The 21,977-nt window shown below is 39.8% G+C and overlaps 1 pseudogene; it reads left to right on the top strand.

The window, feature by feature from the left end:
- The first annotated feature begins 19,422 nt into the window (after positions 1-19,422).
- On the top strand, positions 19,423-21,116 carry LOC116538006 (annotated as a pseudogene).
- The last annotated feature ends 861 nt before the right edge of the window (positions 21,117-21,977 follow it).

Below are 21,977 nucleotides of genomic sequence, written 5' to 3'. Positions count from 1 at the left end.
GCAGGAGAATTGCTTGAACTTGGGAAATGGAGGTTGCAGTGAGCCAAGATTGTGCCATTGCACTCCAACCTGGGTGTTACAGTTAGACTGTATCTCAAAAAAAAAAAAAAAAAAAAAAAAAAGAATATAAATCATATAAAAAATGGACATTATTTTTTAAAATGTCCAGCAATATTAAGTTAAAATAGCCATTTAGTTAATCGTATTAACTATACGTGTAGTTGAGAATAATTCTACCCTTATAGTGGGTGTCTTAGATTTTATGTCATACTCACTAAATTATAATTCTAAATGTATGCTACATAAAATATGCTTTGACTTATTCATTTTAAATATTGTCATTTTAAGCATTTTTGCTAAAAAACTATAAAGTTAGACTAATAAGCAAAACAAATTGTGGCATTTATACAAAATGAAATATTATTAGCCTTTACTAATGAAGGAGATCCTGTTGTTTGCAACAACATGGATGAGCCTGGAAAATATTACGTTAAGTAAAATAAGCCAGACACAGAAAGAAATATACTGCATAATCTCACTTTTGTGTGAAATCTTTAAAAAGTCAAATATATAGAAACAGAGACCAGAATGGTGTTTACCAAGGGCAGAGATGGGGAGAAAATGGGCAGATGTAGGTTAAGGGGTACAAACTTGTAGTTACATAGGATAAATAGGTCTAGAGATCTAATGTATAGCATGGGAGCCATAGTTAATAATATCGTATAGTATACTGAAAATTTGCTATGAGAATAGAGCCTAGTAAATTTGAAAGATAATTATTTGAAGTGATGGATAATTTGTTTGACTACAGTAGTTATTTCATTATGTATATGCATATCAAAGATCACTTTGTATACTAAATATATACAATTTTGAATAAATAAATGCCTGCTAGGACAAAAAAGAAAGGAAAAGTAGATTCACATGCCGAAGCTGTTCAAAACTTCCTTAAAATTTTCAAATAACTCATGCATAAGTTTTTAATTTAAGTGAATGAAAATTAAATAAAATTTTAAATGTAGTTTCTCAGCTCCACTAGCCATAGTTCAAGTGCCCAATACCCACATGTGGCTATTGCGCTGGACATCACAAATGTAAATAAAGGTATTATAACTGACTTTTTTTCTGAGTAAAGACTACAGTTCACAGAACCATTAATTGCTTTAACATTTATTTCCTTTTCGAAAAAAAATTTGTATTGACTTTCTTAAAAGCATTTGCCTCCCTTCCAAAAAGAAAAATCATTTGATAATCTTTGGGATTCATTCTGGTCAAAATGGCCCATGGGGATCCAGTAGATGGAGTACCAAATTTTTCTTAAAGTCTTGAATAGACGGATACTAAAAGAAGATTTTTGTGAATAAAATGTTCCCATATAAAAAGAGAATAAGTTCTTTTAGAAGCTTTTTCTGAGGGAAGTGGAGAAATCCAATTAACTGTTTTTATATCACCAGCTGGTTCCTTGGAGCCGAAAGAAATAACACCTCCCAGGAGTGAACATTTATTTCACTTCTAGTTAGAAATTCAGTCGCCCTGCTTCCCTAAGAGATCACGCTACCTGTTAAACAATATTGATGGTAATTAGGATGACAAATAACAACAAGTAATAAGGACACAAATTCTTACCCTTGCGGCCCTTCTCTAATATTTATTTAATTTATCTACGTGTTTTCGGTACTAATGAGATTTTTAAAATCTATCTCGGGTTTGGGCTCACTTTCCTGTCTTTTGAGAGTGTGGTGCTTCATGATAGTTCCATGATGCTAAAAATAATGATGATAGCTTCTATTTTATTTTAAGAATTTCCATTTTGAGTGCTTAGTATGCACCAGACACTATTATAAGCATTTCATAATATATTAAAATATTTAATGCTCACAGATTCTGAATAAAGCAGAGGTTAAGTAACTTGCTCAAAACCATACAGCTATGATCTTCATGGACATTATTTTAGATGGGGAATTTGTTATTGAATGCTATGTGCTGCTTTCTAAAGGACAACTTTCCACACATACGCTATTCATTTGCCTTCATTCCTTTCTTCCTCCCTTCCTTCCTTTTTTCCCTCCCTCCTCTTTACCTCTCTCTCTTTCTTCCTCATTCTATACCTTTTCTCTCTACTTTCACTATTCAATCTATCACACCAGAGTGTGTCTTCACTACCCAAAACTGCTCTTGTTGAGGTCACAAGTGACCTTCTACATGGTAATTTCAAGGGGCCAGCTTTCAGCTACCTTGAAAATATCTATAGCAAGTGGTCTCTTAAACATGCTCATCTCTGGGTTTCTAGGGCACATTCTCTCACCTGATTGTGTCCATTTTCTCCACACTCCTCGTCAGTCACCTTTGCTATACTCTTACTGCTTCATCTTTCTCTTAAAGGTAGGTGTTTCACAGTTTCTTTTATTCATATATTTTTATTAATTTATATATAATTGTGTGTATGTAACTATATGACTGATCAAAAAATCCTCCCTTCTCTACCAACATTCATATCCTAAGTGAGCTCATCTAGTCTCATGCCTTTAAATAACATGTGCAAACTGCCAACTCAATCTCCATTTTGGATTGAATTAAAAACTTATATACTCAACTGTCTTCCTGACTTCTCCACTTGGATGTCTATTAGGGATCTTCAACTTAGTGTGTCTAAACCTAAAACGAAACAGCACTCCCACCATAGCATACACTTAAAACCAAACCTGCCTCTCCTTTTCCCACATCTAAGTTACCAAACTGGATTAACTTGATCTTATAGATTTCCATGAATTTGTTCCCTGTCATCACTGCCCTAGTTCAAGCCATTGTTGTCTCTTACTGGAATCAGAATAACAACCTCCTGGTTGGTCCCCGAGATGCAGTCACATGACCTCATCCTTCTATTTCCATCTTAACTCTTCAGCCTCATCTCTGGTCTTTTTCCCACTCACACTGTATGCTTCTATAATTATTTTTTCAGTGTTAAAAATATTCCAAGAGTGCTCTTGCCTCTGAACCTTCAAATATGCCATTATGCCATTTCATTTACCTGGGAGACTTTTTCTTATTCTTTCCTCTACTCATCTTTACCTGGGCACAGCAAGAGCACCTACACATAAAGATCTTTGAACAGTGCCTGGTAAAAAGTAAGCGCTATTTACTTAGTATATTTTACCATAAGTATTATTTTCAGAGATCTTTTCATGTCAGTCCATAATTCTCTTTACAGACCACATAGTCTATCTAACCTGTCTGCTTCTGTGGCCATTTATGTTGTTTCCAATCCTCGGCTATTATAAACTATCCTTGCGCATGTGTAATTTCAAATATGTCTTCAATTTGTTCTCTGGAAACAGGCTCTGTAATGGAGAGTTGTGGCAAAATATTTACTGGAGGTGCTCTTAAGAGATATGTGGGTAAGGTAGTGAGAAAGCCAGAATTGGGAAGAGGGAGAAGCTGGCCTGCAATGTGGTCATAACTGAGGCCTCAGCTGACCTACATATGGAGAGCTCTCAAGAGGTCTGAGGGTACCTGTAATTTCTACTATTTCTCTCCTGAAACTCTGTGATTGCCATGTCACTGCCATGTAAAACACCTGGCCTAGCCTCCTTAATAATGACAGACCACATAGAGAGAGATGCCTGGTTGATAGCCAGCAAGTAAGTAGGCCATTTAGACCATCCAGCCCCAGCCAAGCCACCAGATAAGTCCAGCTACATGAATGATCCCAGATGAGACCAGTAGAAGAGACTACCCAGCTGACCCCAGACTAAATAGCTGATCCTAAAAACCACCAGGGGAAAAAAATTGTTTTAAATCATTAAGTTTTGGGGTAGTTTGTTATGCATCAATACCTAAGTGATACAAGAGGCAATATTCTAAAAGATTGAGAAACAACAAGATGGAAGAAACATGATGCTTGGGCCACCTTACAGAACACAGAGGCCTGAATGTGCTAGATTATTATATGAGACAGAAACTTCTAGTTTGAATCACACATCACATACATTATTTCATTTCACTTTCATGCCATCTATGAAGTAAATAGGGAGATTATGTTATTTTATTCTTCTTTTTTTTTTTTTTTTTTTGAGACGGGGGTCTGGCTATATTGCCCAGGCTGGTCTTGAACTCCTGGGCTCAAGTGATCCGCCTGCCTCAGCCTACCAAAGTGCCAGGATTACAGGCATGAACCACTGTACCTGGCCTTCTTTATTTTATGAATAATGAAACCAAAGCTCCCAATGGTAAGAGAAATTTCTTATAACTAATGGTGTATGAAAAAAGTATTCAGGAAGCTTAAAATCATGTTTGGCAAGGATCTATGGATCTGGATAATAAGATTTTAGCACTATGTTTGAATTGCTTTCTCACTGCAGGAAAAAAGAATTATATAGCAGTTACTACTTGAGAGCTTGGTTGGAGATTGTAGCAGGGGAGTGCAGCTCCTCGTATTCCCCTGACCAAATAATGGTCCTCCGCTATCAGGAAAGGTAATCTTCTTCATCTAAGTATACAGCTTCAGGAGGGATGCACGTGGAACAGGGAGGGAAGAAGAAGACACCCACCTAGCCAGCCAGATCAGCCAGATCAACCCTGGTGATCAATGGAGTGACAGATGTTACAGCCAGATCACCCTCACAGCCATAGTTACTATTTGAAAAATGCTGTTCTAAGCATTTTATATTAATATACTTACTCAACAAATATTTATTGAACTCCTGCTATGTGCATCACTCAAGACATTTGGGATACATCAGTTAAAACAAACAAAACCAGAAAACGATGCCTGGCTTTGTAGACCATATATTTTAGCAAAAGGACACAGTAAAAAACAAATAAGTAAGTACAATTGTTGCTATATTAGAAGATGATTACAGCTATGAAGAAAAAAAGTAAAGTAGAGTAAGGTGAGGGGTATGGGTAGGTGGAAGAAGATTGTACTTGAAATAGAGAGGCCAAAGTGGACCCTTCTGAGAATGCAGCATTTCAGCTAAGACAAGAAGAGAATGAGGCAACATTCATTTGTGATAAAAATACTCAAGCAACTAGGAATATAAAAGAATTTCCTCAACCTGATAAAGGGCATCTACTAAAAACCCACAGCTAATATCAAACTTGATGAAAGAATAGGCCAGGCACAGTGGCACACGCCTGTAATCCCAACACTTTGGGAGGCCGAGGTGGCTGGATCACAAGGTCAGGAGTTCAAAACCAGCCTGGCCAACATAGTGAAACCCCATCTCTACTAAAAATACAAAAATTAACTGGGCATGGTGGTACATGCCTGTAGGCCCAGCTACTTGGGAGGCTGAGGCAGAAGAATTGCTTGAACCTGGGAGGTGGAGGTTGCAGTGAGCTGAGATCATGCCACTGCACTCCAGCTTGGCAACAGAGTGAGACTTTGTCTCAGAAAAAAAATGAAAGATTAAAGATGTCCATTCTCACCACTTCCATTCAACATGGTACGGGGGATTCTAACCAGGACAATTAAGCCAGAAAAAGAAGTAAAAGAAATCCATATTGGAAAAAAAGAAGAAAACATTTTTTATTTGTAAGTGGTGTAATCTTATATACAGATAAATTATAAGAAATCCACTTTAAAAAACTACTAGAACTAATAAGTGAGTGCGACAAAGTTTAAGGCTATAATATTAATATACAAAAGTAAATTGTATTTCTATATGCTAGCAATGAACAGTCCACAGATGAAATTAAGAAACCATATCCATTGGCAGTAGCACCAAAAAGAATAAAATATAGTATTTATTAATAAGTTTAGCAGTAGAAAACTTGAACACTGAACACTACAAAAATGTTGAAAGTAATTAAAGGTGACCTAAATAAATAGAAAGACATTTCCATGTTCATAGATTGGAAAACTTAATGTTGTTAAGATGGTGATTCTTCCAAAATTGATCTATAGATTTAGTACAATTCCTATAAAAATCACAGCTTTCTTTTTACAAAAATTGATAAATTGATGCTAACAATTATATGGCAACGCAAAGGAGCCAGAATAGCAAAAATAATCTTAGAAAATAATAGACTTAGAGAATTCATAATTACTATAAAGCTATAGTAATCGAGACAGTGTGGCATAAGGATAGATAAATAAATTAATGGAATAGAACTGAGCCCAGAAATAAACTCTTGCACTTACAGTTAACTGATTTTTGACAAGGTGCCAAAATAATTTAATATGGGTAAAATAGCCTTTTCAACAAATGGTGCTGGGACTACTGTATATTGACATGCAAAAATATAAATTTGTACCTCTATCTCACATCATACACAAAAGATTAACTCAAAATTAATCATAAATTTAAATAAAAGAACCAAAATTATAAAACCCTTAGAAGAAAATATAGGTGTAAATCTTCACAAACCCGGATTGGGTAATGATTTCTTAGATATAACACCAAAAGCTCATGCAATAAAACATTAATAAACTGGACTTAATCAAAATTTAAAACTTTTGTATTTTAAAGGACACCATCAAGAAAGTGAAAGGATGCACAGATTGGAAGAAAATACCTCCAAACCAAATACATAAGGGTCTTGTTTCCAGAACATATAGAACTCTTACAACTCAAAAACAAGAAGACAAATCACAAAATTTAAAATCGGCAAAGAATTTGAATACACATTTCTCCAAAGGAGGCATATAAATGGCCAATAAGCAGATAAAAAGATGTTCGACATCATTAATTATTAGGGAAATGCAAATCAAAATCTACTGTACATTCACCAGAGTGGCTAGAATTAAATAAGTATGACAGAGGATGTAGAGAAGTTGGAACCCTGTTATATTGCTGGTAGAGAGGTAAAATACTACAACCACTCTGGAAAACAATTTGGCAGTTTCTCAAAAGATTAAACATAGATTGGCTGGGCGTGGTGGCTCATGCCTGTAATCCCAGCCCTTTGGGAGGCAGAGGCAGGTGAATCATGAGGTCAGGAGATCAAGACCAACCTGGCCAATATGGTGAAACTCGATCTCTACTCAAATACAAAAAATTAGCCTGGCATGGTGGTGTGCACCCGTAGTCCCAGCTACTTGGGAGGCTGAGGCAGGAGAATTACTTGAACCTGGGAGGCGGAGATTGCAGTGAGCTGAGATCACACCACTGAACTCCAGCCTGGAGACAGAACGAGACTTCATGCCCCAAAAATGATTAATGATAGATTACCATGTGACCTTGCACTTCCACTACTAGATCTATATGCAAGACAACTGAAAATATGTTAACACAAAAACCTATACATATATATTCATTTATTTATTATAAATGCAGCATTATTTATAATAGCCAAAAAGTGGAAAATCCAATGTCCATCAAGGAATGAATGGATAAACAAAATATGGTAGAGATCCATACAAGGAATATTATTAAATCAAAAAAGAAATGAAGTACTGATACATGCTAAACATGAGTGAACCTTGAAAACACACTAAATGCTAGGAGGGAGAGGAGAAGTGAAGAAGGCTAGCTAAAGTGTATAAGGATTCTTTTTGAGGTGATGAAAATCTTCTAAAATTGTGGTATAATAATTGCACAACTGTAAATACTCTACAAACCACTGAAGTGTGTATTTATTTATTTATTTATTTATTTATTTTTGTGGCACAGTCTCACTCTGTCACCTGGGCTGGAAGCAGTGACATGATCTCCACTCACTGCAACCTCTGCCTCCTGGATTCAAGCAATCCTCCTGCCTCAGCCTCCCAAGTAACTGGGATTACAGGTGCGTGCCACCACGCCTGGCTAATTTTTGTATTTTTAGTAGAGATGGGTTTTCACCATGTTGGCCAGGCTGGTCTTGAGTTCCTGGCCTCAAGTGATCCACTCACCTTGACCTCCCAAAGTGCTGGGATTATGGGTGTGAGTCACTGCCCCAGGCCTGAAGCGTATAGGTGAATTTAAAACAGGTGAATTTTATGACATGTAAATTCTGTCTCAATAAAGCTGTCCAAAAGGGGAGGGAAGAGAAAATAGAGTGAATCTTGTAGGTATCTGAAGAAATAACACTCTAAGCAGAGAAAACAGACAGATCAAATACCCTAAGGCGGAAGAACAGCTGGTGTGTTCCAAGACAGCAAGGAGGCCAGTGTGACTGGAGTAGGTGAGGGAAGGGAAAGCCCACAGGAGATAAGGTCACAGAGATCATGAAAGGCCTGGTCATGTAGGGTCTCTAAGACTCTATAAGGCCACTGTGAAGACTTTGTCTTTCAGTAAACAAGACAGAGAGCTTTTCAGGGTGGTGAACAGAAAGATGACATCTGATCTACATTACAAAAGAAACATGTGGGCCAGGTGCAGTGGCCTATGCCTGTAATCCCATCACTTTGGGAGGCCAAAGTGGACAGATCACAAAGTCAGGAGTTCGAGTCCAGCCTGGCCAATATGGTGAAATCCCATCTCTACTAAAAATACAAAAATTAGCCAGGCATGATGGTAGGTGCCTGTAATCCCACCTACTCAAGAGGGTGAGGTAGAGAATTGCTTGAACTCAGGAGGTAGAGGTTGCAGTGAGCCTAGATCACACCGCTACACTCCAGCCTTGTAGACAAAGGTAGAGACAAAGAGACTAGCGAGGAGATTGTAACCCATAAAGAGATGATGATGGCTTAGACACCATTGACAGGTATTAATGGAGATGATAAGTAGTTGGGATTTGGTGATATTTACCTCCAATCCTCACAACAATTCTATGAGGTAGCTAATAACATCATCCACATTTTACAGACGATAAAATGAGTACATATAATTTCAGAGTTTGCAACATGCCACACAGAATAGGTCACAATTTTATCAAATGTTAAATCCATGCAGTCTGGGCCCAGAGTCTGCATCTCACTTATCATCCTATCCTGCCTTTCTGGAAACTCATTTGTGTCAGAAATCTCACCTGTGCCTGTTAGCTCTGCCATGTAAACATACAAGGATGTTTACATTTTCAAGCCACAGCTGTATGCTGGAATTCTCTTCCTGATAACAAGCAGAATTCCTGGGGTCTTGGTCTAACAAGTTCATACTTATATTGAAATAATTTGTTGCCCTGAAAAGTGAGCCAGCATCAATGTTGAGCTAGATAGAAAAAAAGTTGAGGCCTAAAATGAGAAGAAAAAAAAACAAGGCTGAAAAGAATGACATTGCTCTAATAAGAAAGAAGAAAATAAATGTCATGAGAAGAGAGACTCTGACAAATACCACAGAGAGGAATTATCCTATGAGCCTTTGTGAATTGAAATTTTGGATAATACTAACATTATATAATGGGATCAGAATTCTTTTTACTTTTTTAAATATTTGAATTGAGCCATTGTGTGGCTTTTACTCATAGCTCTGATGACAGCCTTAACTACAATTCTGAAAGCTTATTCTGGCCCTAGCCTGGCCCATATCCAACTTTTCTATAAATCCAATTTTTTGAATTGGAAGGAAATTGCATGTGATTGGTTTTTCTTTTGCTTCCTCCAAATAATGGTATCTAACAAGGGTAGATTAGAGCACTTTGCCAGAATTCATGCTTGCCTCCCCCACTTCTCTCCTCCCTTCCTCTCATTCTCTTTGAATCCAACCCATACTCCTTCCATTTTTAAAAGTATATTTTATTTTGTAAACAAATAATAAAATTCAAAGATCCTCCAACTATCTGAATGGACCCCTCTCAGCCAAGGGCATTCCAAAATTAACCCAAAAAACTAGTTCAGGCCATGATGGAACTAGGGAGTCATTCATGCCTTATTATGTCCTCCTCCCTTTTGGAATTCAGGCACAGCTAACCAGCATCAACATCAACACAGACCTTAAGACTGCTAGAACAGCCTCTTTCAATCTCATAAGAAACATTTGCAATCTATTCTCTCTGAAACCTGCTACCTGGACACTTCACCTGTATGATAAAACCTTGGCCTCCATCACCCCTTATTGTAACCCAAACATTCCTTTCTATTGATTCCAGGTCTTTGGATAACAACTCTTTCAACCAATTGCCCATCAGAAAATCTTTGAATCTTCCTATGACCTGGAAGCCTCCTGCTCTGGCTTCCAGTTGTTCAGCCTTTCCAGATCAAACCAATGTAATACATCTTACATGTATTGATTGACATCTTATGTCTCCCTAAAATGTATAAGCCAAGTTGTAAATTGTAGCCTGACCACCTCAGGGATATGTTCTTAGGCTCCTGTATCACAGGCCATTGGTCACTCATATTTGGCTCAGAATAAATCCCTTCAAATATTTAAGAGTTTGACAATCTTTTCATTGACAATTTCCAGTTCTGCTCTGTGTTTCAGCTTCTTGTGATCATGTGAGACTCCCCTCTTTTACTGTTTCTGTGCATCCCTTCCCCCAGCCCCGACCCTGCATCCTGTAAGGATAAGATGCTTGGAGCAGTAGCTACCACCTTGCAGCTGGCTGGAGGAGAATGCCAGGAGAATTTTACAGTACCATCTCATGTTGAGATTTTCCTTCCTTGAACTTCTTATAAGAGACATTTCAATGATTTTGTTGCTTTCATTTAGTTTTCCATTATAGCAGAGGTATCCTAAGCCATCAAGTAATGACCAATCTCACCTTTTCTTTTTTCTTCCCCAACTCTTCTCTAATATTGGATCAGGGGTAGGGAAGTGGAGTAGAGGGAGATATTTGCCTTCACCTGTCCCTCAGCCAGTGCCCGGTCATACTAGGTCTAACTTTCTAAACATCTGGATTTTCTCTCCCTCCCCTCTTCTCCTCACTGCCCTCCCCCATACCCCCAGCAATCCTGTGCTGACTCCAGTGAGCTAAAAAACAAAGGACTTTGTAAGAATCAGGATCCAGTTTCAAAAATAACTACATTTTCCACCATGGGTCTGTGTCATAAAGGAATGGCAAAAGGTCAGTGTGACAGCAGCTTCCCACTGACTAGTCTCTAATCACCATTCTTTTGTGGAATTCAGTCAAGTATCTTGCTTCATATAATACTGAACATTATTTTGTCGTTTATTTCCTTGGTTTAACCTGCTTAAATATTTCCCCCAATTCAAAAGAAATTTAAAAAGCAACACTGTTTTACAAATTATATGTATTTTTTTAAAGTTTGGATGGCAGAAAAGTCAATACCTTGTCTTCTTTTATACACAAAACAAAATGGTGTTTTATAGACTTGAGCTTTGCATGCACTGCCTTTATCTGCTTCAACAGTATTTTAATAAATTCAGGTCAGCTAAATTCTCTGCTTTCCTCCATGCCCTTTCTTTACTCTGATATTATCCTGCTATGATTGATGAGAGCACTGTACAATGTTCTGGCATATTATAAAAATTGTATTTGGGCTGCCTAACTTACTTGTGATGAAAAACTTTAGTATACCCTGCTAAAGCAATCCCTATTCCCTATGAAGACCAGCTTGAGCTTCTATTCCCTTTTTCAATTTTTTTTATGAGTTTGAATAAACTTGGAATCTGTTTCAGACTCAGGAGAAGAACACACACTTTATGTTTCTGCAGAGTTGTTTTTCATCACAAACCAATAAACAGTAGACAAAGCTCTCTGTGGGTTTGCTCACCAAATCAGTTCTACACTGTATCACTATTTAGGCAAAATGAAAAAAGGCCAAGAAACCAGGTACATCCACAGATATATGGCAACCTCTGTGATAAGGTTGCCATGAGCAACTGGTGACAGGGTTTGTCTTCCCAGAAATAAAAACATGATGTGACACACTGACAATTCTCTTCACAGAGGCTGTACCTCTGATCTATCTCCACTGCATCTCATTGGGAATTTAAATTATATCCAGACATGCGTGTTTCTGAACTGACTTAAACTGAAAAATAGCCTTTAGTCTGTTTCTTCCTCTATGGACATTTGTTAAATCTTTGTTTGCAATGTATATAGAAACTGTCCTTCTATATACATGGGACATAGAACTCAGCCCATGCAAGATAGTAGTGAGTTTTCATAGTACATGTGCCCACGTTCACTCTAAGGGCTCTGCTGGGTTTTTTTTTTTATCATCATAAACCACCTGGAATCTCTCAACAAGACTAGGTACTATGTAGATTACATTCCAAGAGAAGAAGGGCTGTTTTAAATCCTCTTCAAGCGAGTTCTATTGAAAAATGGAAAGGACTCAATCGTAAAGAAATATGAGCATGACTTTGAGGGCAGGGTCAAAGGTGCCTCTAATCCTTATGACTTGAGACTCACGTGATGGGACAATTCCATGTAGCAAAATGGGCAGATGGAGAAAGGAAGGAACTAGAAGTGTCAGGGAGGCAGTATGGCATGGCTCTGATCCCTGCTCTCCCACATAGCAGTGATGTAATTGTAGTGGGCACTTCCTAAGGCCACCTCCAATAAGTCACACCCTTGTATAATCCCACATCCTTATGTAATCCCCTCCCTTTGAGTGCAAGTGGAAACTGTGACTTGCTTCTACCAACAGAACATGGCAAATATGATGGAATGTCACTACTATAATTACATTGCATTATATGGAAAAGGCGATTTGATGTCACTCCCATGATTTATGTTATGATATATAAAACTCCATCTTAGTTGACTAGAGTGAGAGACTAAGCTAAGAATTAGCTTTGAAAAAACAAATAGCCATATGAACTGCCTATGAAAACGGCCATGCGGGAGGAACTGTGGGTCATCTCAAGGACCTGAACGGGATCTCTGGCTGAAAGCCAGTAGGAAGCTGGGGCCATAGCCATACAGCTGTAAGGAAATAAATTTTTCCAACAACCTGGATGAGCTTGGAAACAGATTCTACCCCAATCAAGTACTCAGGTAAGGATACATTCAATCTGACACTTGGACTGCAGTCTTATGAGATCCTGGGTAGAAGACCTAGACCAGCTGTGCCCAGACTCCTCCCATGAGAACTTTGAGATAATAGATGTGTGTCATTTTAAGACACCAAATTTCCAATGCGTAATTTGTTATGTAGCAATAGAAAAGTAATACAGTGATCTAGGAACAAGTTTTTTCTTTTTCTCTGAGTCTCATTCTCTTCATCTATATAACAGGGATAGTACTATCTACTTACAGGTAGGTTTAATTATCAAATAAATTTTAGCTCTTGCTAAAATGATAGTTGTTTTACTGTATTATTAATGTTACTATTCTTTTCTGGGTACATGAGACCCAGAGCACCAGAATAAGGGTTTCAGGAGTTGAAGTCTGGTCCTGGGGCCTAGCCCACAGGAACCCAGGGAATGCCATGCATGAATAAAGAAGAAATACAGCCAGCTGTCCTGACTCGGTTTTCCTTGAGGCTGATACAGTGTTGCACTAAATCTTTTTCTATGACATACTCTGTGCCCAGCAATATGCTAAATATGCTAGGCACAGACAATACCAAGAGAAGTAGGAGGTTCTCCCTGCCCTTGAAAGTGTCCAGGCTAATGGCCACAATTTAGACTTTAAGACTCACATTGCAGTTCCGAGTTCGGGACTGGGATTCCAAAATTTGAAGGCAACCAGTGCCAAGCTCTGCACATTTTAGAGTGCAGTGGGAAGCTTTGAGGCTGTTTACATCCTTGGGTGTCCAACACCTTGGGTCAGTAAGGTTGAACTTTCTAGCAGAACATGAGTAACCTGCTTACAGGAAGCAGGCAAGGGCTTAAGCCAAGGGAATGATGTTGTACGTTGGCATCACTAAAATGCACTATCCTGAATCTCCCAGTAAGTCAGGGCACTGTGCAAATGACATTCCAAGCGCTGAGGTAGGCCTATTTTAAACCCTCTTTAAGAGGACTCACAATCCACCCTCTTGCTGCACGAGCATGGGTAGAGCAGGAAAATTCTCCATATTATCATTGAAGCTGTAACGGTTTGGGAGATGCGTCATTCAACATACTCAGAAGTTCTTGAAAGCCAAATGTTAGTGGATGAGGAACTAGCTTTGGCTTCTGTTTCATCTTTGTTAGGTTACTACAGCAACGCTATCTTGAATGATTTGTCAACATGTTACACTGAGAAAACTGAAAGCAACTCAGGTAATTCCAAGTGGAACCTTGTTACAAGTGGAACCTTGACAACTTCAGAAGTGCCCATTCCAACTAAACATTCCTGCTTTGAACCACCTGACATTCACTGTCTCATTCACACCAACTTCTTCAGGAGGCCCTTGATGATCTGCCTGCCTCCACAGAGCCTCTGAAAATCAGCCCTTTTCTCTTTTCTAGATTTCACTTTTCATGATGGATGTGAAAGACAGTAAAGTATGGTAGGTAAAACCCAGCCTCAGGAGAGAGACTGATGTGGGATAAATCCAGCTTTGCAGCTTACCAGCTCTCTGCCCTTGCACAATTTTATTTAACCTCTCTGAACCTGAAATAAGGCTAGTTAAAGCATATTAGTAAAGAATTCATCACAGAGCCTGAACAAAGGGAGTCCTCATTAATGATAGTTGTTATTATCATTATTAATATATTATTATTACCATATGGCTATTACTTTGTACTTATCATCCATCATTAATGTTCCTAGAATAGTGCAGATCAGAGGACACCAGTTAGAAGACCCTCAGAAGCTTAACTCAGCAAAACTAAAAAAAATCTGTGTTCTAGTCCAGAGGTTGGCAAACTTTCTCTGAAAAGGGCCAGATAGGAAATATTTCAGGCTTGCAGGCCGTATGGTCTGTGTTGCAACTACTTAATTCTTCTATTATAACTCAAAAGCAGCCGTAGAGAATACATAAGAAAATGAGTACAGTTGTGCTCCAAGTAAATGTTATTTACAAAAAGAATTGGCTGTTTGGGTTTAACCCATAGGTCATAGTTTGCCAAACTCTGCTTAGCCCCTTGTTCGTGTACAGCAAGGTACTCCCAAACAGAATGCTAATGGGAAGGGCACGGGACAGAGCAGACACAATAGAGTTTGAGTCTCAATTTTGTCATGTTCTGACTATAGCATTTGGGGAATAATAATTAACTCTGCAGCATTTTGAAAATATTACTTAATTCCTCCATGCCCCAGGTTCTTGGTCTACAAATCCTAGGCAATAGTACTCCCTGGGCAGAGTCACTGAGGATAAATGACCCCAAGTATGTAAAAGGTAATTAAGTAAAAGAGACAGCATAAGTAAATGAGATAATGGAAGTGTGTATATTTCAGGTTTTTCCACATGAATTTACTTTGTATCTATCTATTCAACTGGATTGTGAGTTTGTGGAAGGTGAAACGCCTGTCATAGATTGCCTTTATTTCTCTCATCCTAGTTTCTAGATCCTAGAAAAGTCCTCTGCATAGAGCAGGGCATGGCCTGCATTCCAAATTTTGTTATTCTCAAAGGTCAGTTGTTCTCAGTGGCAGACAACAGAAGCCAAGAATTTCTAAGTGAAACAGAAGACAAATTTGCTGGAAGGACATGTGAAAATAGGCACAAACTAGGAAGCAAGGTTATACCTGCACCACTGCACTGACTCCTCTGCTCCTGCACTCGCAACGGCACCATCCAGAAAAACCCCACACACCGTTCCTTCGTCTTTGCCTTACTTGCTGAAGATCAGAAGTCCCAGGTAGGAGTCTTTGAATGACCGAGGCCAGATCACCTGCCCATATCCTGGCTACAAGGAAGCAAGAAAAGAAAATTTTAGCCAGCCCTTTTGGCTTCTGGAATGAGAACATTTTACAACGTCACTTAATGATATAGAGTTCCCCAGTAGGAAAAGTTTGAGGGGCTAGGCAGCTAGAAGAGTGACAAATGGCTACTACACTGATTATCTATTTACCTGGGCCACCTATTTGTAGAGAACTTTGAGGTCACAACTTAGTCCACCACTACTATGACTTTCAAATTGGTGGCTTGTTGGGTAGCTAGTGGATTTTAAACTAAGCCCTCCAACCTCTCTCCCTTGGTTCTCTGTAGTAGATACACCAGTGCCCCCTTCACATCACCTCGCTTCTGTGCATGCCAGCCTGCCTTCCATCAGTCAGCATCTACAACTTTTTTAGAGTGCTGCCCTCAGACCCACTTTGCCTCCATGCAGGACAGACCCAAAGAACCTGGGTAATTCATAACCCATGGGGGTATCTTTTAACTAAAACTTAGTAAGTGCAATGTATAAATACTCCAGCTCCCTTGCCCCTTGATTGGAATCATAATAAAGCATGTGTTTTATACCATTTTTAAAAAGCTTTCCACAGGATTAAACTTCCGTTGGACACTATGGTAGTTACCTTAATAGTGTAGCCCTTATAGACTAACTTCTTTGTATTATTTCTTTCTCTGTCTTCTGCCCTTTTCCCTCAACATTCCAAATAGACTATGTGCAGTCAATCTTTGTCTCAGCCTTGCTTCTGAGAGGAGCCCTGCTAACACATCTCTCTTATATCTGAGTATTGGCATGCTATTTTGTAGACATATCATGAATATTGAGACAACTATTATCACAAAATTCTGTAATTCACAAGAACACTTGCAGATACTTAACTAGGTAAATATGAGATCAAGAATGTATTGGCTGAGTACGGTGGCTCACACCTGTAATCCCAGCACTTTGAGAGGCTGGAGCGGGTGGATCTCCAGGTCAAGAGAGCAAGACCATCCTGGCCAACATGGTGAAATCCAGTCCCTAATAAAACACAAAAATTAGCCGGGCGTGATGGCGGGCACCTGTAACCCCAGCTATTTGGGAGGCTGAGGCAGGAGAATCGCTTGAACTCGGGAGGTGTAGGTTGCAGTGAGCCAAGATTGTGCCACTGTACTCCAGCCTGGTGACAGAGCGAGACTCCATCTCAAAAAAAAAAAAAAAGCCGGGTAGCGGTGGCTCACCCCTGTAATCCCAGCACTTTTGGAGGCTGAGGCGGGTGGATCACCTAAGCTCAGGAGTTTGAGACCACCCTGGCCAACACAGTGAAACCCTGTCTCTATTAAAAATACAAAAAATTAGCTGGGCATAGTGGCAGGCGCCTGTAATCCCAGCTACTAGGAAGGCTGAGGCATGAGAATTGCTTGAACCAGGGAGGCGGAGGTTGCAGTGAGTTGAGATCATGCCATTGTACTCCAGCCTGGGCAACATGAGAGAAACTCTGTCTGAAAAAAAAAAAAAAAAAGAATGTAGCATTTTCTTTCTCTATTAGAATTAGAGTGCCCTGTGTTTATACGAAATCTGGTCCCTATGATGAAAACACAGATGCCAGAAAGAAAGAAAAAAAGAAAGAATGACAGAGAGGAATGAAGGAAGGAAAGCAGGAAAAAGAGAGAGAGGGGAAGAGAAAAAGGAGAGAAAGGAAGGGGGGAGGAAGAGAGGAAGCAGGAAGAAAGAAAATAGACAATCATTATTTAGGAGAATCAAAATGACATAAAGGAGGTAGGCCTTGAAATTCCAGGAGATGATAAGAAAAATCGCTTTGAGGCAACAGGGTAAAAGGAGAGCTCCCTATACTCTGGAAGAAGGAGATATGAGAAGCAAATGAGAAGGGCTGTAAATCTCTGGGTAATCAAAGCAAAAGTTATTCTGCAAGGCCCTGCAGAAAGCTATCAGAAGAAGAAAAGTCAGGTCGTCTCTCTGTGCCTGAAAAAGCACACAGCTGTCGAGTCTCGAAACAGAGGAGACTCCTCTTGGTATTTCTAATGGCATTGAGTAGTTGCAGAGGCTGCTGTCCTCCTCTGGGAATTGGGAGGAGGGGGCTTTTGCTGGATGTTCTCATACAAAGAGGAAGATAACTTGAACATGATTTTTCTCTTCAGTGCATCCTGAAAAATTGAATTGTGATGATAAAGATCAGGCAATTGTGCTGAAGCGCTGAACTCTTTATGAAATAATAGCTCAAGTGTGGAACTCTAACCTTGTTTCCCTCTTTGTTGGAAAAGGGGAGGGGTGGCTACCTGTGCTATCACCTGACCATGCGCAGGCAAGGTGATGGAGGATTAGTTATTCTATGCCCTGTGACCAAAGCTCCCTTTGATGCAGGGAGCCAGCTAGGCAAGCAATCTAACATGGAGGAGCTGAGATGTCCATTTGTATCCAGATAAGAGAACATACTTGGGACCAAAGGAGAGTTAAGAGAAGTAGGGAAGGGATAAGGAATTGGCTGGTTGTGGAGATAAAATGCAACAAAACAATAGACAAACCCCAGCCCTTATCCCAAAAAAAGTTAGGAAGGAAAAAAAAACCTAGAATGAAATTTGAGTGAGCAACCCCAAAAGCTGTTCATGTCCCAGTGTCCTACAGAAAGTAAACTACATGAATTTAGACAGCAAAGATAATCCAGTTAATTGGAAATTCTGGCTAAACCATATTTTCTGTGGACTTAGTACTGAATTGTGTCATAGTCATCAACTGCAAAGAAGATTCTAGACCACACGTAAGGGCTACAGAGAGTTCTCACAGTGGTTCCAACAGCTAACACAAGCTGGGCTGGTTATAAGTGGATTTTTCCTACTGATAATACCAATTTTCTTTCTTGAATATCATAGCTGAGGCCTTGTTAGTCCCTTCTTCTTACGGAACAGAGAGTACATACCCTATCTTGAGTTTTGGAAATACCAACAGGTTTCTGTCATAAGGGATGTGGTCCAGGAAGCCCAAATCATATCGGCTCATCTATGGTGGCAGGCGGTAAATATATTTTTTTAAAAGATTACTTATTAGCACCAATGTTGTAAGCATGGTTGAATTCCCTCCCTGGACCGGTCACTTCTTTATCTAAAATGCAAGGCATGATTTCAACCAAGGTTTAACTGAAAGTAGTCTCACATAATGATTCTGGACAATTTATGCACGGGCATACAAATGCATGAAAACAACATGAGGTCATTAATAACTGTAGACACTGGCAGGTGACTAATGTGAAATGAATGAGCTCCTGAGCATTTCATTACTTAATTTTTAAAAACTGAGTTTTGAGGCCAGACATGGTGGCTCACGCCTGTAACCCCAGAACTTTGGGAAGCTAAGGCAGGTGGATTGCTTGAGGCTAGGAGTTTGAGACCAACCCAGCCAACTTAGCAAAACTCTGCCTCTACCAAAAATACAAAATTTAGCCAGGTATGGTGGCGCATGCCTGTAATTCTAGCTACTCGGGAGGCTGAGGCAGGAGAATTCCTTTAATCTAGGAGGTGGAGGTTGCAGTGATCTGCGATCACACCACTGTACTCTAGCCTGGGCAACAGAGTAAGACTCTGTCTTAGAAAAACAAACAACAACAACAAAATAAAACAAACAAAAACAAACCCTGAGTTTTTAATTTTTTTATGAGTAACATTAAATTAGAAATATCTTTCCTTTTGAACTTAATGGTGTAGTTCTGAGAATGTCATACTACTCTAAATGTGTCAATATTCAATGATTATTCAAACATAATATATGTTTATATAACTTTGGAGATTTTTTTTACTTAATCAAATATTTTGAGGTTTAAAGAGATGTCAAATGTTCAAAATGTCGATGTCGAGAGCCAGCGGCATTGGGAGCTCGGCCTGCGCTGGGCAGTATGTCCAGGGAGTCAGCCAGGAGCCTGGGGAAGGAAGCACCCCAGGGCTGGTCCCAGGGGCCTGATCAGCCTCTACAGCATGAGGTTCTGCCCATTTGCTGAGAGGATGCGTCTGGTTCTGAAGACCAAGGGAATCAGGCATGAAGTCATCAATATCAACCTGACAAATAAGCCTGAATGGCTCTTTATGAAAAATCCCTTTAGTCTGGTGCCAGTTCTGGAAAATAGTCAGAGTGAGCTGATCCACGAGTCTGCGATCACCTGTGAGTACCCTGGATGAAGCATACCAGGGAAGAAGCTGCCGGACGACCTCTATAAGAAAGCTTGCCAGAAGATGGTCTTTGAGTTGTTTTCAAAGGTGCCATCTTTGGTTGGAAGCTTTCTTAGAAGCTGAAAGAAGAAGTCTGTGCTAGCCTGAAAGAAGCATTGCATAAAGAATTTAGAGGTGGGCACGGTGGCTCATGCCTGTAATCCCAACATTTGGGAGGCCAAGGCAGGCAGATCACTTGTTAGGTCTCGTAGTCCAGGCCTGGCCATTTTAGCCTTGGTGACCCACATGTACACCTCTGGATGGTCTCCAGGAACCAGAAAGTCTGAAGCAACCACAAGTAACCAGGTGGCCACAGAAAGAGGTAAAACCACTTGCTCCTGCCTCAACTAATTACTCTCCCCCTGCAAACTGCAACAATTGTTCCTGCTCAGTCTTGTGGAATTTCCCCCTGGACATTGGGTTTCTCAAGACCCCCATCCTGTAACTATGTAATTTACCGCACCCTCCGCTCTGCTTGCAACCAATATCCTCCAACCTTATGATCATGCCTGTTTATAACAGATGACCCCTACAATTATGACCATGTATCCTATGACACCCTTCCCCTCCCCAAGATAGATTACTGACCCCTACCCTTGTGACCATGCATCCCATTATGCCCTCACCCTCCCTAAAATGGATTACCTCCTTTAATTGACTGCTTGCCCCAACCTATAAAACCAACTCCTATCCCACCATGCTCTACTGACTCTCTTTTCGGACTCAGCCCACCCACACCCGGGTGAATAAACAGCCATGTTGCTCACACAAAGCCTGCCTAGTGGTATCCTTGAGCAAGCGGCACATGTAACAACTTGAGGTCAGGAGTTTGAGACCAGTCTGGCCAACATGGTGAAACCCCATCTCTACTAAAATTACAAAAATTGGCTGGGTGTGGCAGCATATGCGTGTAATCCCAGTTACTCGGGAGGCTGAGGCAGGAGAATCTCTTGAACCTGGAAGATGAAGGTTGCAGTGAGCCGAGGTCATGCCACAGCACTCCAGCCTGGGCAACAAAGCAAGACTCTGTCTCAAACAAACAAATAAACAAAACAAGAATTTAGCAAGCTAGAGGAGGTTCTGACTAATAAGATAACAATCTTGTTTGGTGGCAGTTCCATCTCTATGATTGATTACCTCATCTGGCCCTGGTTTGAACGGCTGGAATCAATGAAGTTAAATGAGTGTGTAGACCATGCTCCAGAACTTAAACTGTGGATGGCAGCCATGAGGGAAGATCTGAGAGTCTCAGCCCTGCTCACTAGTGTGAAGGACTGACAAGGTTTTATAGAGCTTTGCTTACAGAACAGCCCGGAGGCCTGTGACTGTGGGCTCTGAAGGGGGCAGGAGTCAGCAGTAAAGCTATGTCTCATGTTTTCCTTCATTAAAAAAAAAAAAGTCAATATCAAATCTCTAATGAAACCTTAGAGAAGAGATCAAATAGAACACAGACCATACACAACCAGTGACAAAGAGGATAGGCAACCCTGAAGAAAAAAATGACGCCAAAGAGATGAAGAGTAAACATAAATCTCTCTGAAATTTTCCTGTATGAGCCAGAGAGCCTTTGCTGCCCACATTAATATACCAATGTACTTTGCTTTCCGCAGGGTGATGGGACATGAACAGCTTTCTAGCATTTCTCATCCAAATTTGATTTTAGGTCTTTTTTCCTTTTTAAATTCCTTTTGGGTGAGAGCTAGAGTCATCTATAAACAAATAAATGGAAAGAATGCATTTGAATGATCAACAAGAAGTAATTTACATAGATGCAATTAATGTTAGGAAATGGCCCAACTGGGAAGGCTTCGATGAACTTGGTCTCTTTTCTTACACTACTTCCCTACAGTGCAGTGTAATTTAAATACCTCTTTCATATTCAGAATAGGACAATGCTTCATTGCTTTAGTCTTTTCATGACAACTAACAAACTATGGAAAAAACCCACGTTTTAGATTGCATATTTTTAAATTTTTCTACATCATGACGTTTTGACATCTTAAAAAAAAATCTATCTAGCTGGGGAGAGACAGCCCCCTTCAGGGTTAGCTAATTCTTAGAAACAGCAAAAGACTCAGCCAGAAGCATGCATGCCTTTGATATGCAAACTAACCAATCCAGAGTCATACCACAACTATCTGACTCATACACCCAAGAGACAATATTCCTTTTCCTTAATCATCCCAATGCCAGGTACCAGGCATCTAGAGGCGTTAAAAAGACATTATTTAGGCAGATAGTGAGA

Source organism: Sapajus apella, unplaced genomic scaffold (genome assembly GCF_009761245.1).
Source record: "Sapajus apella isolate SASKATOON/1434 unplaced genomic scaffold, GSC_monkey_1.0 scaffold4, whole genome shotgun sequence".
Lineage (NCBI taxonomy): Eukaryota > Metazoa > Chordata > Mammalia > Primates > Cebidae > Sapajus > Sapajus apella.
Note: the sequence above shows the minus strand (reverse complement) of the source record. Positions and strands in the feature narration are given on the sequence as shown.